General features: G+C 41.7%; 1 protein-coding gene across 1 annotated transcript in view; it reads left to right on the forward strand.

The window, feature by feature from the left end:
* Window positions 1-17494, forward strand: part of FAT3 (FAT atypical cadherin 3) — a 725482-nt gene that overhangs the window by 636812 nt on the left and 71176 nt on the right. The window lies entirely within an intron of this gene.

Below are 17494 nucleotides of genomic sequence, written 5' to 3' on the forward strand. Positions count from 1 at the left end.
AGTGGACACTTTGTCTTCAGGTGCTGCCATTCCTTTAGTTTTATGAGAACCTTCATCAGCCCCCTTGGTTCTTTACCACAAGAACATGTACATTAAACCCCATTTCAACTATTCACCTGATACACTTCATATGTGTGAGGAAAGTCTGCAAGTTGGCCCTCCTCTTTCTCGAGTTTGAAGAAGAGATACTAAGAAGTCCTTTACCTTTTAGCAAAGGAGTTTGGGTTGGTTGGTTTGGGTTTTGTTTTGTTGTTTTTAGATTTTGACCTTTTGAATAAAAATGATAGATTTCCTCATTGTCTTTTCCTCCTAAACATAGTCAAAAGGCTATGTTGTAAAGCAGGGAGAATTCGATTCGTTTCCATTTCTGTGACGAACTGGGTCACATGCTTTAGCTGTGCAAAAACTAATTACTAAATGTGCTGCCAGTCCAACATGGAATTTTTAAACTGCCATTTTCCAAAGCATTTTTGTCACATATAAACTGACATTGTTCGGCAGAGTGGGGGTGGGGTAAATAAGGAATTAGAACTGAAAGTTGCTAATAAAGTTTATGTTCAAATCCACTTTACATAATGAGATGGTGAGTTAGAAAAGACTGGAGTTAATTGCTAGGTAGACCTTCTGAGAATGCATAAGTTATTGAGGTGACTGCATGATGGAATATAAATACAAAAGGGCATATAGACAGCCTCTCGGTTGTGCATTTTAAGAGCTGTAAATCAGAATACTAGGAAATGATGAGGTGTGTCTGCTATGCTAAACAGGCCTTTATATAATTCAGTGTCATATTGCTTAATTCTGAATTGAAAGAAAAATTACTGGACTAACGAAAAAGTAAATACATGATAATTAGTTAAAACAAACGTAGAGCCCAGGGTCTGTGCATATTTTCCCTTAGAGAAATTAGTGGCTACAATTTGAATTATTGCTCTTACATCATTAGCATAATTTTCAAGGCTGAGAACCAACCCTTTTAAAAGTCTACATATTAAAGAGCTTTGTGAAAAATGGCAAACAAGAAAGACCTCTTACTGATATATATTTATGTAATACCTACAAATAGTCTCTTTTTTAAAGGAGGATTAGAAAACATTCTCTGGACTCTTATTAGCAGATGACTTTGGGGAAAGAGAACAGAATTAATGGAAATGAATCACTTAATCATTTTAAATTTGATTTTGAGAATGTATAATTAGGCCATAGATGAAATTTTAAAAGCTGAAAGGTCGGAATTTTTCTCGGCACTCCATGAAGGAATTGAGTGTACCCAGGCTACTAGACTGGACACGGATGTCTGATTAGTGCACATGGTGCTTTTGAAATGTGCGGAGGTGGATTGGGGTGTTACTGACTCACAGATAGTGTGCTTGGAGCTGTTTTGTAAGTTGTGAAGAACATACTATGTCCTCCTTTCACTTCTTTTGAGTCAGATGGCCTGGTTGGGAGTTGGGGAGGAAGGAGTGTCTAGATTCTGGATATTTAACAGGGCAGAGATGATAAAGACTTTAAGGAACCAAAACTGGAATGAGGATCTTACCAGCACCTTGATCAACTCATTTTTTGATAATGAGTAAGAGGCTTATATTCAAAGCTTCAAATAGAGACACAGATTATAAGGGTACTGCTGGCATCTATGTATAAAGCATAGTCACCAGGCCATTGCATCAGCCACATGAAAACTGTGGCATAAGATACCAGATTTTAGTTCATTTTCTCAGTTTTTGTAGATCTCTTTTAGCTTTAAAATGTACAAGCACTAAGACAGCTGAGGAAGAACAAATGAATATTTCTAACAACACAGACTGAGCACCTACTACGCCTTAGACAGCATACTGACGAAGTGGTTGTGAAGGTCTTGGACAGAGTAAACAGGAGATTCCAGTCGCAGCAGCATCAGTCTGAGCTGCAATCAAATGAATGCTGACATTCTTCAGACTCCCTGTCAATGATTGGTGGCTTAAGACATTTTCATTAGTGGCCTGATAAGAACATTTACTGCCTCAAAAGTGACCATTTCTCCCTGTTTCCTAAGAGATTACAAACCAGTGTGAGCTGTGCACTGAGATTACCAGATTGTTGAGGATGGCATTTATCTGGGAGCCAAAATGAACCTCTGTCTGGAAGCTGAGTTTGCACATGAATGGCCATTGCACACAAATCTAGCTTTCTAGTTTGGCCTTTACAGTGTTCAAAAGAGAGACCAAGGTGAGCAGATCACAAGGTCGGGAGTTCACGACAAGCCTGGCCAATATGGCGAAACCCCGTCTCTACTAAAAATACAAAAATTAGCCAGGCATTGTGGTATGCGCCTGTAGTCCCAGCTACTCGGGAGGCTGAGGCACAAGAATTGCATGAACCCAGAAGCCAGAGGTTGCAGTGAGCCAATATCGCACCAGTGCACTCCAGCCTGGGCAACAGAGCGAGACTCTATCTCAAAAAAAGAAAAAAAAAGAAAAAGAAAGAAAGAAACAAAAGAAAAATAGCTGTTAATATTTAAAAGTCAGAATTTTATTAGAAATTTAGATTTGCAGCATTTTATAAAAACAACAGCACTCAGAAGACTCAGCAATTCCAGGCACACAGGTCCCCCGTGGCAGGAGTTAAAGAGCAGCTGCATCCTTGACATTGGCCACAGCACTAACCTTGCCTCTGCTAGCCACTTTTCTTACTTATTGATACGGTTTGACTGTGACCCCACCCAAAGCATCTTGAATTGTAGTTTCCATAATCCCCATGTGTTGTGGGAGAGACCTGGTGGGAGGTAATTTAATCATGGGGCGGTTATCCTCATGCTATTCTCATGACAGTAAGTGAGTTCTCATGAGACCTGATGATTTTATGAGGGGCTTTCCCACCTTTTGTTGGCACTTCCTCTTTCTGCCATCATGTGAAAAAGGATGTGTTTGCTTCCCTTTGGCCTTCCGCTATGATTGTAAGTTTCCTGAGGCCTCCTCAACCATGCAGAACTGTGAGTCAATTAAACCTCTTCCCTTTTTAAATTACCCAGTCTCAGGTATATCTTTATTAGCAGCATGAGAATGGACTAATACACTTGTGTTACCTCCTGACCTCGTTTGCAGATCCTTCTCTAGTATGACAAGGAAAGGTCTGATTTTTAAGCTTTTTATTTTGAAATAATTACAGGTTCACAGGAAGCTTCAAAATAATATATAGAGAAGTTAAGAGCTTCTTCACCCAGCCCTTCTCCCAGTGGTAACACCTTGCCTAATTATAGTATACCAACAGAGCTAGGAAATTGACCTTGGTACAATCCACAGAGTTTATTCAAATTTCAGGGTGTGTGTGTATATATATTTCTATGCAATGTTATCACCTGTGCAGCTTCATGTAAACACCACATTCATACATTACACACCTCCCACTTGCTGCCCTTTTGGAGCCAGACCCACCCCCTCCCTACACCTCCTTCCCAATCCCTAACCCCTGACAACCACTGACTTCCATATCTATAATTTTCTTATTTCAAAAATGCTATTTAAATTAAATTATATAGTTTGTAACCTTTTGAGATTGGTCTTATTTTTTCACTCAGCATAATTCTCTTAAGATTCATCCAAGTTGTCTAATTGGTTTTTGATCCTACTGAAGATCATTGGCTTCATTTGTGTAAATGACAGGCATATTTGTTTCATGAAACTTCTTTGGTTAAGCACATTGCTTTACCAGAAGTTGTAAATTATTCCACCAGTGCTATGATCCGAAATTTGTGTCCCTCTAAAATTCGTATGTTGGAACCTAATTCCCAATGTGTCCATATTAAGAGATGCATCCTTTGAGAGGTGATTAGGTCCTGAGGGCTCTTCAGTGCCTTTATAAAAGAGGCTTGAGGGAGCCTGTTTGTCCCTTCTGTCATGCAAGAACACCTAGTGTCTGGTGGAGGCCCCTTTCAAATAGAATGTGTCCCCACCAACACCAAATCTGCTGGTGCCTTGATCTTGGACTTCCCAGCCTCCAGAACTATGAGCAATAAATTTCTGTTGTTTATAAATTACCAAGTCTCAGGTATTTTGTATAGCCCAATCAGACTAAGACAGCCAGCAATTGACTACAAAATGTACTACATTTTGTACTACATTGTAGTACAAATGTACTACAATTGACTACATTATGAGTTGCAAAGAAAAGACAAGGATATAATCTGAAATCTGACTCTATGATTTGCTAAACCTTCATATCCTGATTTGATAAATTTAAAATATATTCTTGCTTTTAGCCAAACAACTATTTTTCTATGAATCACTTATAATGAACTAACATTAATGTTAGAGTCATTGCCTGGGTCAGGAATAAAATAAAAACAGAAGAGGACAAGATAATTTTACACCCATTTTATGAGTTCTAAGAAATACCATGGCAGCTCTCTAGATTTTTAGCATTAAGTTCAATTGGAAATATCTTTGCTCCCATAAACTGGTGACATGACTTCATGACCCAACATTTATGAAAAAGGGAAGTTAAAGGTGAATAGTAGTAAAATGAATAGTTGTTAAAGGGAACACACATACCATTAATAGTAGATGGACGCAGGGAGGGGAACATTACACACTGGGGCCTGTTGGAATGTGGGGGGCAAGGGGAGGAAGAGCATTAGGACAAATACCTAATGCTTTTGGGGCTGAAAACCTAGATGACAGGTTGATAGGTGCAGCAAACCACCATGGCATATATATACCTGTGTAACAAACCTACACATTCTGCATATGTATCCCAGAACTTAAAGTAAAATTTTAAAAAAGCAAATTTCCCAGAATGAATAGGATTTCTACAGTCAGGGGTAGGAATGCATTCAGGAAGATAGGAGCCAGGAAGTTGGGAAAGTGTGGACCCAACTAAATAGTTGAGAGAACATCACTTGGTCCAGGAGGGAGGAGAGATTAATGAGATAGGAAAAGTAGACTGGGCCCGATTGTGGTTGTTTGTGAAGGCCACTTAATTAAACAGATGGAAAAGAACCGTTAAGCACATTTGAGAAAAGAAATAATGAATTCGGAGTTTGGGGGATGCTAATCTGATAGGAGTCTCTGAAATGAATGGGAACAAGGAAAACCAGGGCCTAGGAAAGCTCCTAGGAGTGTATTAAGAAAGACCACACGGGCCAAAATGAGAGTGGTGGCTTTGGGATTTAAAAATAAGAAGCTGGTGGGCCAGGCGCAGTGACTCATGCCTGTAATCCCAGAACTTTGGGAGGCCGAGGCAGGTGGATCACGAGGTCAGGAGATCGAGACCATCCTGGCTAACACGTTAAAACCCCGTCTCTACTAAAAATACAAAAAAATAGCCGGGCGTGGCGGCGGTTGCCTATAGTCCCAGCTACTCAAGAGGCTGAGGCAGGAGAATGGCGGGAACCCGGGAGGCGGAGCTTGCAGTGAGCTGAGATCACGCCACTGCACTCCAGCCTGGGTGACAGAGCAAGACTTCATCTCAAAAAATTAAAAAATAGGCCGGGCGCGGTGGCTCAAGCCTGTAATCCCAGCACTTTGGGGCTTTAGGGAGGCCCCGAGATGGGCGGATCCGAGGTCAGGAGACGGACTTCTTGGTTAACAGCAGTGAAACCCCTCTCTACTAAAAAATACAAAAAACTAGGCGCGGGCGAGGTGGCAGGCGCCTGTAGTCCCCAGCTACCTGGAAGGCTGAGGCAGGACAATGGCGTAAACGCCGGGAGGCCCCGGAGCTTGCAGTGAGCTGAGATCTGCCACTGGCACCTCAGCCCGGGCCGACAGAGAGACTCCGTCTCAAAAAAAAAAAAAAAAAAAAAAAAAAAAAAAAAAAAAAAAATTAATTAAAAATAAAAATTAAATAAGGAGCTGGTGAAAGCCAGATTGAGAGATTTCATATGTGAAATCTGTAGATTTTGGCAACTGACTAGACCAAAAGCAAGGTAGGCTATTTAGTCAAAATTTCAAACATGGGCACCAGGTGAAGGTGCTGCATGAGCAGAAGTAGCATAGGCGGTCAACAGTACAGCCTGGCATGGAAGGAAGATGAAACATGGGGACACATTGGGAATTCAAGTGTAAACCTCCAGAAGGAAGTCAGGAATAAAGACATGTTTGCTCATTGTGACAGTCTTGCCTTCAAGGGGTTTACAGTCATAGTGGGAAACAGGCCTGTACAACAAGATTCCTAGAAAACTATGAGGAGTGTGGTAATGAAATTACATCTGTAAAACTAATGATTTTGTAAGGATTGGTCAGATAGCACATGTAAAACTCTCCATAGGTCCACGTGGGAGCATTGCAATGTAAGCAAGGAAGCTTCAACTGGGGCAACTCAGGAAGGATTCACCAAATGGTATTAGCACTTACCAAAGTCCTAAGGGTTGGTACTTGAACTTGGATGGAGAGAGATAGAGGAGAGAGACAGAGAGACAGATAGACGGAGAGATGAGTATTAGCCAGGACAGGCTTGGCAAGACTGAGATCATTCGTAAAAAGACTCAATGGCTTAGCAAAGCAAAAGCTTATTTCTTGCCCAGGTGAAGTACAGGTCAGTGGGAGTCTATCTAGTGACTCAGAAATCTGGTCCCACCACCTTTTGACCTTTGGCTTCCAAGGTCATGGCAGAGGGGAAGAGAGAGATGAAGGCAGCATGCCAGCTGTTAGCTGCCTCAGCCTAGTGAAGACCACATCACTCCACCACTATCCACTGCCCAGAAGGAGTCCCTCAGGCTGGCCCACCTGCATAGGAACAGGGACACATAGGAGAGGCCCGGGGAGACTTGGTGAGCACTCATTGCCTCTGCTGCAACGATGAAAGCAGGAAAGAACAATTGCCCCAGTGGGTCCCAAAGAGGTGGGAGAAGGTGACATCACTCATGAGCAGGGAGAGTTAGCCTCAGGGGTGTGGAGGGACTACTTGGCTTTCGAAGTAAAAAGAAAGAGCTGGGTGCGGTGACTCATGCCTGTAATCCCAGCACTTTGGGAGGCCAAGGCGGGCAGATCACTTCAGGTCAGTAGTTCGAGACCAGCCTGGCCAACAGGGTGAAACCCTGTCTCTACTAAAAATACAAAAATTAGCCAGGTGTGATGACATGAGCCTGTAATCCCAGCTACTTGGAGGCTGAGGCAGGAGAATCACTTGAGCCCAGGAGGTGGAGGTTGCAGTGAGCCGAGATCACCCCACTGCATTCCAGCCTGGGCAAGAGAGTGAGACTCCATCTCAAAAAAATAAAAATAAAAATAAAAGAGAAGTAAAAGGAAAGAGAGAGGCAGAAAGGAAAAACTGAAACACAAAGGGAGATGCTCCAAGGGAGATGCTAAGGAAACCCACTGAGAGGCACACGCCTGCCCTCGGATGTCTCTATACAGGAAGTGGACTGACATCTGAGATAAGCAGGGCAGCCGCTGGGCTGAGTGACCTGAGGAGATGCAGGAGTTTGTTTCAGGGTGAGGAGAAAGGTGAGAGGGAGTCGGTAAAAAAATGAAGAGAAACTCCTCACCCAGTGAGGGCTCTGTAGGTGCCAAATTATTTAATACATGAATGGGCAGTGGTCCCAATCAGTAAATTGCATTAATAGAAAATATGAAAAATTCTGAGTCTTCCAGAATGCTGCCTTTCCCCTAAAGTTCATAGTTTGATCCTCATATTAATGGAAAAGAGGAAAGACACTAAGAAAACTTATCTTTTGACAGAACTTCCCTGTTTTGCCCCAAGTGTGTGTCTCAGTTGTCCTCAGCGTCCTCCATTTTGTGCTGGCATTCACTATAATGGTGTAAGCTTGCTGTCCATGTTGGGAATTTGTGTAGTGAGTATTTCATGAGAGACATAGCATCTTGACCCCTGCACTTTGCATTCATAGGGAAGATGCTGGAATGAACTGGGTTTTCCAAAGCATAGATCTTGTCAGAGGAAGTACAGGGCTGGCCAGGGCACCATCTGCTCTGAGAGCATAGCTGCCTATGAAGGAGGAATGTATTTATTTGAGAGGAATATGCATGAAAATGACCACTAACGATTGTTAGATGGAGATCTTTCTGACCAAACCACCTTCAGTGAATCTATCCAGTGGTTTTCCTGCCTCTTCTGACCCATCTCAGCCTTTTTTGGCTGCCACTTTTTGAGAACCATGAACCAAGACTTGGGAAGAAAAGTTTGGAGGTGACAAAAGTCCACTGGAAATGTGGACGAGATGCTGCAGCTCTAGTGGAAAAGCATCTCACGTGCCCTGGGTTCTCAGTTTCCTGCATCTTCTTGGGACAGTGTCTGAGGAAGTGTTGCTCAAACCAATCTGTAAGAATCCGAAATGCTTGTCTATACTGGAGCCCTAGACACTCCCTTTTAGATTTGATAGCTAAAGCAAAGGTCCAACTCTCGGTGATGGTATTTGATGTCAAATCTTCTATCGTCACCCTTCTGAGCTCCCGAAGGAAAGCAAACAAGGAAGACAATATACATTCAGCATTTACTCTCTGAAACTCCAGTCTTTAAGGAACTTGACTAAATATACTACCTTTGCACTGTGCTCCAAAAGCAAAAGAAGAAAAAAAAAGGCACATCTGACAGCAGAGGTGAATCCTGAAGCAGGCTTTTTCACTGGCATCGGTATGTGAGTGTGTGGGACAGAGAGAAGGCGCAGTCTGTGGCATCTGGAAGAAACTGGCTCTGTCCATGTCTTCCACAGTGGAGGCATGCAAACATTCTGCCATTTCTCCCTTTTAGGATTCTCTAAGTAGACAACTTCCTCGCAGCCTCATCTCTCAGCTGAGACAGCACCCCTGGGTTTCTCCAGACCCTGGAGATCAGGCCACAGGGACATCCCCAAGTGTACCCAGAAACACATCTAGTAAGTGGATTGATCAAGAGCTCACAAGAGCATGGGGAAAGCCCTGATGATTAGTGACCTGGGGCAAGTCTTTAGCTTCTCTGAGCCTTTAGTTTCTTCTTCTGTAATGTGAGAATGACAGTAATGTTCCCTTTGCTGACCTCAAAGCATCAGTGTGAGACTGGTCCAAGAGTGAATAAAAAGCACTTTGAACTCGTAAGGCCACATTTTCCTTCACTGGAGTTCGATATCCCTGTTCTGAGCTCCCACGCATGTCCTGATTATCCTGACAGAGAGCTGCATGCGTGTTTCTTCTCTACTAGTCTTGAACCCTCCTAGGCAACCTCAGTTACTTAATAAGAGCTTTAAATGATATTCATAATATGGCTAATACTCTCTGCTTTCAGAGCTTCTGCTCCACTTCAGGCACTGTGCCAAGTGCTTTAGATACATTATTCCCATTTCTCGTAATAACCCTGCAACTTAGCATACTTTTTCGTTCTATTTAATATATGAATAAACTCTGAGGGGTGAGGTAACTTGCCCTGAGCCACAGCTAGTTAGTAGCAGGGCTGCAGACATCATGATAGGGGCCACAGGAGGGTTGGTTAACAGACATTCAGTTAATAGTGATGCTACAGTCAGGGGTAGGACAGTGGTACTCAAAAAGTGGTCCCTGGACCGACAGTCTCAGTGTCACCTGGGAGCTTGTGGAAAATGCAATTTCTGAATGAGACTCTAGATCAGTGGTTCTCAAACTTCAGTGAGCGTTAAGAGCCACCTCGAGGGCGTAAACAGATTGCTGGGTCCCTCCGATAGAGTTTCTGACTCAGTAGGTCAGGGAAGGGACCTCCTGATAATCTGCATTTCAGACTAGTTCCCAGGTGATGTTGATGCTGCTGTTCCCAGAACCACACTTTGAATATCACTTGCTTAGGGATTCTTAATATTTTTGTGTCACAAATGCCTTAACAGTTTGATAACACCTGTGAATCACCTCTCAGAATAATATTTTACATCTCAAAAAATAAAATACAAAAAGTTACAAATAAAATAGATTTGTACAAGCATTTTTTCAGTTGTTATATAGTAATATGAATTTCTTTTTATATATTAAATAACAAAATCTAGTGCAGTAGTCTAATAACTCCCATGTTTCAAAGTAGTGGTAAGCAGAGGCAGGTACAACAACCATAAAATAATAAGAAAATATCTGATTTATATTGGTTACAAAACCACAGGTGCTGTTCATACCACAGTGACTTGTTGCCTACATTTATTATGGAATGTGACACTAAAGCCAGTTAGAGGTTAATGAAAATAAAGATGCCATATTCCTCCCTTATGGTAGCAGCCTCTAAGATAAACCCAATGATTCCCCACCTCCTGATATTCACACCCCTTCCCTTAAGAGGGGGCTGGACTTACTGACTCACATCTAATGAACAGGATGTGGCAGAAGTGATCATATCACTTCAGAGATTAAGTTATAAGAAGACTGTGGCACCATCTTGGCAATGCTTTTTGTATTAGTCTGTTCAGACTGCCATAACAAAGTACCCTAGACTGGGTGACTTCAACAACAGACGTTACTTTCTCACAGTTCTGAAGTCTGGGAATTTACGTTCAGGGTGCCAGCATTGGTCAGGTTTTGTCCAGGGCTCTCTCCTTGGTTTGTAGACAGCTCCTTCTCCCAATGTGTTCACATGACCTTTCCTAGGGGTACCTGGGTGCGTGGGTGCAGAGAGATCTGTCTTTCTTTTCTTCTTACAGGTCACTAATCCTGTCACGTTAGGACCTCACCCTTAACAACCTCATTTAACATTAATTACCTCCTAAAAGCCCTATCTCCAAAGCAGTCTCAGTGGAAATTAGGGCCTCAACATATGAATTTTAGGGGATCACAATTCAGTCTACAACACTCTTTCCTACTCTCTGTGGGATTACTTGCCCCAGGGGAAGACAGCTGTGGTACTGTGAGGCAGTCCTGAGAGAGGCTCACGTGGTGAGGGATCAAGGTCTATCAACAACTGCTCTTGAAAATGGACCCACCCTCCAACCTCCATTTGAGCCTCCAGATGAGACTGCAGCCCTGCCTGACAGCTTGACTGCAACCTCAAGAGAAATGATGAGCCACAGATAACCAACCTAACTAATGCCTGGATTCCTGATCCATAGAAACCATGAAATAATAAACATTTGTTATGTTATGCTACTAAGTTCTGGGGCAATTTGGCATGGAGCAAGAGAGAACTAGTATACTAATGCAAGTTCATGGCCATCTTCAAGTCTATCTACACATCCTTAAGATTCCCTGATCATAGACATTATCTTTTCATAGGTTCCACTCTCCAAGGAACAGGGGCTCTTGTGCAGATCAGTGGCAATTAGAACGGGGCCCACCTTGGGAAGAAGCAGTGCATCTGTGTTGGGAGCACAGCTATTTGACATAGGCAGGGATGAGTGATGGTGGAAAGCTATTGGCTGCTCCTTGTTGCTGTTCTCATGGATTCATGGGCCCTCTGTGGGGCACTAGGTCCAATTCTTACGGAAATGCCATCCTATTAGATCTTAGGATGTTATCACTGAAAAGACCCCGAGGCAAAATCCAGTCAAATCTTGAGGTCCAGAGACAAAGAGACTTTCCCAGGATGACTTAATTAGTGGCAAAGCTGGATCAAAAAGGAGGTTATCATCACCTCAGACTAATGCTTTTTTCTATACTCCAACAATTTCGACAGGAAAATGTTTTGAAAGAGATTGATTCCATTCTGATTTCAGCCTGTTTTTTCTTAAGTAGCATCTATTCTTGGTTTTCCCTACTGCCTTAGAAATTGTTATGTCTAAGCTGCATAGGTCACTGATTTAAATGTATTTTACCCCCTTCCCCAAAGCTGTTATTCTCCAAAGTGTTAAATCTTTGAAGGTGGCTAAGGGACTATTAAAATGTCAGTAAAAATTAAATAATCCTCCCTAAAGACTGAGAAACATGAGTCATTTTCTGGAGGACATTGTGGTCAAAGCCTTTTGTCTGTTGTAGATATCAAAAATATCATCTTCTATTTTAAGGCTTTCTCTAGAGAGCTCAAAAAACATGCATGTGATCTTACCAGGGGACCTACAGATCTGGATGCTCCCACCTATAGATGGAGAAATCGAGGTTCAAAAAGGTTACATGGCCCCTCCCAAGACATCTGTTAAATGGATAGTGATCTGAGCGAAGGGCTCTGGGCTCCATAAACCCCTCCCTGAATTCTTTACTTCCTACCAGTGTTAGGACACCTTCTACAGTGCCTGCAACCAACCAGATGCAGGGCCATGACACTCTAGCATTTCTGTGTCAGAATCCTTTGGAGAGTTTTTAAAAATAAACAGCCTAAACAAACAAACAGACAAGGGTTCCATCTCCAGAACCTAATTCAGAAAGTCTAGGAGGGAGCTGGACATTTATTTTCTCTGTAGTTGACTGTTACGCCTTTCCCTATTTAGAAGTTTTTGCCTTTGACATATGTAAGTTCTTATTATCATTACCCTTTTAAACATCCAGTTTCTTCCAAACAGGGGTCAAAACACTAGCTGTCAAAGGAAACAGCTAATTCCTTCCATAAAGGAGGTGCCTTAAGCAAGTGTTTTAGCACAGTCACCCATTAGCAGGGAATTCTGACCCCTAACAGTTGATCACAGTGGTTCTTTCCAAAAGCTCCCTCACTCATGTGCTACCTCATTTGTAGATGCCACAGGTTGGTTATTTAAAAAAAAAAAAAGCCTCTGAGCTGCTAATTTGGATCAGTCCTGATCCAACACTCAGCAATGCAGAGGATGGATTTAAGGGAGTACTAATATAGCTAGGAAAATCTCCATCCACCCCTGGGCATTTTCTGCAGAAAATCCAAGGACCCCAAGCTTTGACTCCCTGCCTCACCAGGGCATGTTGAGGCTCTGTGAAATGTGCTTATCAGCTTTGCTGCAGGATACATCCTACCACTTCACCTTGTGAAGCCTCCTTGACAGGCACGATTATGTTGTCCATCATCTGCTCGTAAGCTCTTTTAATAACTTCTCACATATTACAAAACACTTCCCACCCACGCATCCTCTCCACCTTGCTCCTTCCAATCTTTCTTTTTTCTTTCTGCTAATTTATCCATTAACTTAGGCCAAGTTTCTAGTTTACACTAACTATAATTGGTTATAACACCTCTGGTAACTTGCAGTTGGCTCTGAAAATAGACAGTTTCAGCCTCTACTGTTCTAAACTTAGGGATTTAATAATGCTGAACCCTTTATCCTTCTCTGAGCATACCTTGCAATTTCAGCATTGTTAACTTCACACATGTTCCCACAATTTGTAATGCCCTTTCTTCCTGTCACTCTTCCACCTTATTTTGCTACTGACAACTCCTCTCTTTCCCTCAGGACTCACTTCATTTGTTTTCTTCTCTGAGAAACTTACTTTGACCACTCCTCTCCAACAATCAACTCTATACATGCTTGTCTCCTGAGAAATGAGAGCCATTTGAGAGGACATAAGTGGTGGGAGCCATCTGTCTTTGTATCCCCAGTACCTGCCATGCAGCAGGAGTTACGTATTTATTAGATGGATGAATGAATGGATCCAGTGGTCACACTTAGTGGCCCGTACAGAAAACCCGTTGCTATCCACCACAGACATTCATGTACCAATAAACATGGAGTTTTGAGTATTTAGTTGATTAATTCGTTTACTTACACTTAATCATCCCAGGCATAGCTTCATGCCAACCCATAGGTAGTTGAAAAAGTTTATAGCCAGATGAGCTGCAACTTTTTAGGTATCACAGAAGGTATAACTATAATCTCATCCAGCAATGGGAAGTTTTATAGATGTGCAGTCAAACAGAGCTCCTTGCTTGGAAGGGCCCTGTATTTCATTTAATGCTCTCCTCTGGCTTGTGTTGAGTGTCTTAATACTGTTTAAACAAGAATCCCTGTATTTTTATTTTGCACAGGAGCCCACAATCGTGTTGTTACTCCTATCCAGCAGAGCTACAGCCAGTCCAATTGGCAAGTCCTCGGTAGATTTTTGGTGCAGTCATCGGGGTCTCCTGGACTCTGTGACTGATGTTACCTTCTGTGTTTCTTGACTTTTCAAAAAACCAAGGGGCTACTGACCCCAGGAGTTGGTTTTCTGCCCATGGGAATATGCCAGCTTTAGCCATCGCCCAGTGAAGAACTTTTAAAAGGCACTTAAAACAGAAGTAATTAGGGAGTCTATTTAAAATTAATTGCCAACTGAAAAATTAATTGCTAATTCCATGGGCCTCCTCATGGCAACTTTCTGTTTTATTTCATATTATCCACAGGCATATTTCAAACAGAGGAAAAAGGAGCCATTTGTTTAAGCTGTTTCGTTGTAATGGGGTTTTATTTGCCTTCCATAGAGGATGAGAGAAGAATTTTAGGCTAGCCATTTTCTTTGCTTAATTTAACTATGAAAATCATTTTTAAGGCTGGGCATGGTGGCTCATGCCTGTAATCCCAACACTGGGAGGCCGAGGTGGGTGGATCACCTGAGGTCAGGAGTTTGAGACCAGCCTGGCCAACATAGTGAAACCCCATCTCTACTAAAAATACAAAAATTAGCCGGGCATGGTGGCATGTGCCTGTAATCCCAGCTACTCCAGAGGCTGAGGCAGGAGGAACGCTTGAACCCAGGAGGCGGAGGTTGTGGTGAGCTGAGATCATGCCACTGCATTCCAGCCTGGGTGACAGAGTGAGACTCTGTCTCAAAAAAAAAAAAAAAAACAAAGAAAGAAAGAAAAGAAAATTATTTTTAAATCACATTTCTTGAAATAACTTTATAATGAGACCTTGACAAAATGATTTTCCAAGTAAAGCCAGTGTCTTTCTGAATACGAACTATAATGAAGCATAGAATATCCAGAAAAAGTAACCTATGGAATATGTATCTTTTCTGCAATTTCAAGTGGTATGTATGTTGAGAATTAAACTGGCCTGCAGAACGACTTGAGTACTTGATTGCTCTCCAAAATTGATATTAAAGAACTATTTCTCATGTACATAATTTTTATAATAGTTCTTTTATTTATTACAAACATGCTGTGTGTTTACAAACATGCTGTTAACCTAGAAGGGTAAACAAAAAAGAAAACAAGTCATTTTTAACATGGTTACCATTTTGATAGAAATCCCTTCTGCCTTTTTTTTTTTCCACAAAACTAGGCTCATAAACTAGATATTATTTTGTAACTTGCTTTTTTGATGACCTGCAAATGTATTTCTCTGCCCTTATGTATTCTTTTACATCTTTACGTGACATTGTACATAGTATCCTATATACACCATATGACGGTGGGATGATGGATTCAACCAGTCCTCATTGTTGGAAAATTGGGTAGGTACCATTTTTTTCTCACAAATGCAAACATCTATTTAGCGAAAGCTTTGTATATGTATATGAATGTTTTATATACATTTTTAAATATTAAAAAACTAAACATTTCTTAATAAAAGAAAGCAGTTTTCTCCACATTGCCCTTTTTCAAGGTTATTTCATTCTTTCAGCACATACATTTGCAATGGACATATATGTGTACTGTGTGCATCACCTACATATGTTATGTTAGCAGGAATGTATACTTGCTTTGGTCCCCTAGTTGTTTCTTCTGCAGTTCAACATTCATTGCTGTCTATGTGCCAGGCTCTGTGCTCAGTTTTGGGATTCAAAGATAATAAGACACAGTTCCTTTACCTAAGAGGTACACTAATCTACTGGGAGAGGGGATATACATATAAACTAATGATAATGCAAAAAATAGAGGCAAAAATAACATTAAGGGAACACAGAGGAGGAAATGACTGAGGAAATTAAGGAAGCTGTTCCAGAGGAGACCCTGCAAAGGATATGTAGGATTTCGACAAGAGAAAGAGGTAAGAGAACATTCGAAGAGGGCAAAGCACAAATGCAGACCAGGGAAGGAGATATGTGGGGGACCTTCAGGCAGCACTGGGGTAGACAGTACAGAATGGAAGTGGAGCTGGAGATGACACTGGAAAGCGGGGTCGGGACCAGATTGCAAAGGACTAGAATGCCATTCTCAAAAGTTTTTGCTTCTGTTTATAGGAAGTTGGAAGACAGTGGCTGTCTGACGAGCTGGGGCAAGCCTGGATCCAGAATTTTAGAAACTTAGCCCTGGTTAAGTTTAGACGACAGTGTATCAACTCTGCTGCAGTTTGCAATTAGGAGTCTCTTACAGCAGTCTAGCCAAGAGAGAATGAGAGCCTCACCTGGCCACAAGACATTCAAGAGATATCTCAGAGGCAGAATCAAAACAACCCAGCATTCCAATTTATGTGAGACAGGAAGTTAGGGGGTTGACATGCAGAAAAGTAAACCTCTAAACTACTACATCTAGTTCAAGTAATTCTTCCCAAGTTGCTAAGCTTGCAGAGTTAGGGATGATCTCTTTGGGACTCCACTTACTCTCAACTCAATGCCTAGAGTAGTCAAGCAGACAGGTGGCACTTGGCAAGTCCTTATTAAATGGAAGTGTCATAGCCAGTGTCTGCTGCAAGAAAGACAGAAACCTTCCACTTCTCAAAAGAAACAACGCTGTATTTTAAGAATAAGGCCATGGCAAAGGAATGCAATGACATACTCAAGAACCCAAGCTTTGTTGATCATTTTTCTTCAAAGGATAATCCTTCCAGTTTAAATAAGGGCGTGAGTTAATCACCAAGCCTGGGTCATAAAGACTGAAATCTAAACATACTTGTGGTGTTTCAAGCACTGATGAACAGATAGTAATAAAGCCAGGAGAAAGTGTTGGCTCAAAACCAACTTATTAGACAGCCTGTGGCATGGGATTGAGAAACTAATTGCAATAGGACAAGAAGGAACCTAAACAGGGATTGAAATCTTCTAGATCTTGATGAGGGCAGTGGATTCATGAAGGTAGACATTTGTGAGAATGTATGAGGTAGAGACTTAAAATGTACTAATGTTATGATATGTAAATTATGACACCTCAATAAAGTCGATATAAAAATTAGAGATTAGAACCCACATTAAAAGTGTTACTAAAGTATGATTGGTGAAATTGCTTCAAATTATTTCTTCCCAAGATACTTAATCTTTTAAGTTCAAATCCCTTTGTAAAAACCAGTTTACTGCAACTTAGTGCAACCCACATTTTTTTTTATCATACTTTATGTTCTAGGGTACATGTGCACAACGTGCAGATTTGTTACATATGTATGCAAGTGCCATGTTGGTGTGCTGTACCCATTAACTCGTCATTTACATTAGGTATGTCTCCTAATGCTATCCCTCCCCACTCCTGCCAACCCACAACAGGCCCCAGTGTGTGATGTTCCCCTTCCTGTATCCAAGTGATCTCATTGTTCAATTCCCACCTATGAGTGAGAACATGTGGTGTTTGGTTTTCTGTTCTTGCGATAGTTTGCTGAGAATAATGGTTTCCAGCTGCATCCGTGTCCCTAAAAAGGACACGAACTCATCCTTTTTTATGGCTGCATAGTATTCCATGGTGTATATGTGCCACATTTTCTTAATCCAGTCTGTCATTGATGGGCATTTGGGTTGGTTCCAAGTTTTTGCTATTGGGAATAGTGCCGCAATAAACATACATGTGCATGTGTCTTTATAGCAGCATGATTTATAATCCTTTGGGTGTATACCCAGTAAAG

Source organism: Rhinopithecus bieti, unplaced genomic scaffold, assembly GCF_001698545.2.
Source record: "Rhinopithecus bieti isolate Rb0 unplaced genomic scaffold, ASM169854v2 scaffold_32422, whole genome shotgun sequence".
NCBI classification, from domain to species: domain Eukaryota; kingdom Metazoa; phylum Chordata; class Mammalia; order Primates; family Cercopithecidae; genus Rhinopithecus; species Rhinopithecus bieti.